We start from the raw sequence: 2,012 nt of genomic DNA, 5'->3' as shown, positions 1-2,012 counted from the left end.
GGTGTGTGTGTGTGTGTGTGTGTGTGTGTCGGGGGGGTGGAAGGGGGGCAGGGGGGTCAAGGGAAACTAAACAGGATATGCCCTAATACCAAGTGAGCGCTCATGGGTTTAAATCCCGTCCTGCAGCCCATTTACGTGCGACCGTTCTCCGCGGACGTCTCAAACCCACACGACGTGTCGTCCAGATTCTTCACTTTGATTATTTTCACTCTTCACTGAACAAAATTGTTCCTGAATTAGAGGCAATTATTCAGAGTTATTTGATTAATGACTGGGACGACTGAACGGTCTGAACCCTGATTGGCTGGAACCAACACTGCAGTACTTTTGTGGACTATTGTACCAGCAGAGATAAAAAAAAAAAAAAGAAAAGTTGCCCTTCATACCACCAGAGGGAGCAGATGTACCACTAGTGGAATGCATCCCACAGTTTGAGAACCACTGCTTAAAGTTTGGCAACACCAGCAGTGGTCCATATATTTCCACCTCTAGAAATACTTCAAGTATTCAACTTCAAGTACTACGAGTACTACAGTTTTCTCCCGTTCTAACACAGTTCTGGTTCTTGTTCTTTTTCTTCGTTGTTTGTTTTTTTTCTTTTCTGTTCTTTTATCTTCTCTTCCCTCAGCCTGTTGCCCCCCCACCTCCCCACCCCCGCCCTCTTTACTGCCCCACTGGGACAAATAAAGTTTTCAGAGTCAGATTTTCGTTTTGTCTCTGAGAGAAATAAAAGTTTAAAAAATATTTTAACTATTTTATGGAGATCGACAACAAAAACCTCGAGCCTCAGGCACAAAAACCCTCAACATCATAAAACCAAATACGACCCCAGGGTCCGGGGGGGTCCAGGGGTCCGGGGTCCGGTCAGCTGGTCTGACCAGAATAATCTGAGCCACCTGTGGGCCCAGAGAAACACGACCTGACAGATGGGGGGGGGGGTCCCGGGGCAGTGTCAGTGTCAGTCTCCTCCTCCTGTGCAGCCGCGTTTGCCTTACAAATGACGAGGACAGATTTGGACCCGCGGCGTAACAGGCTGATGAACTGTGGGCGAGAGAGAGAGAGAGGGAGAGAGGGGGTGAGAGAGAGAGAGGCCTCAACAGTCAAATGTGAAGAGCAGATGGGTTTAACACAGCAGCAGTCCACTCATCACCCACGCTGTGAGAGGCTCCGTGTGACGTCACAAATATTTACAGGGGGTGACGTCAACAACAGAGAGACTGAAATAATAACCTTAAGAAATAATCTAATAAATATATAAAAATAATTAATATTTAGTCCGATGAATATATAATACTAATTGTCAATATATATACTGTATATATGACTATAAATATATGTGTAGAATATATATTTTCCTACATTTAAATTCCAGAAATGTTGTTTGTTAGAAATTATTTTGTTAAAATGCAAACGTTAAATTCAGTTTCATATAAAGGTAGCATGAACATATATGTAGATATATGTTTATATATTGAAATTATTTTGTTAAAATACAAACGTTAAATTCAGTTTCATTTATAGGTGACATAAACATTGGTCGTTGCGTAGATTCCGCATCTGTTGCTTAATTAAAGGAACTCGTTTTCCTAAAGTCACAGTGACATAAATAAAACGCCTCTGACTGTAAATAACCTCCTCACCTCCGTCACATCCCAGACACATGAAACCGTGGCTGCTGCGCCTGTGAGCGGAGCGGGACGCACTCTGGCTCCCACCCTCCGCCCTCCAGATCCCACCCCTTCCACCCTAAAAACTATTTAGCTCCAGAAACGAGGATAAAGTTTCCAAAAAAAAAAAAAAAAGGAAAAAAGAAAAGAAAAGAAAAGAAAAAAGTTTAAGCAAAAACCTTCCTGCGAGACCAGAGAGTGGGAGATCGTGCCAGGCTGTTCTCTGAAGAACCAGAGGGCGCACGGAGAGAGCGCGGCTCAGCCCCCCGGTCATCCCCCCTCATCTGGAAGGATTTGTTTTTCACCCCCGCTCGTAACCACGGCTTCGAAGGTGGACAACGTTTT

This window comes from Cynoglossus semilaevis, chromosome 16 (genome assembly GCF_000523025.1).
Source record: "Cynoglossus semilaevis isolate Cse_v1.0 chromosome 16, Cse_v1.0, whole genome shotgun sequence".
Lineage (NCBI taxonomy): Eukaryota > Metazoa > Chordata > Actinopteri > Pleuronectiformes > Cynoglossidae > Cynoglossus > Cynoglossus semilaevis.
The sequence above is the reverse complement of the archived record's forward strand: the minus strand, read 5'-3'. Positions refer to the sequence as shown.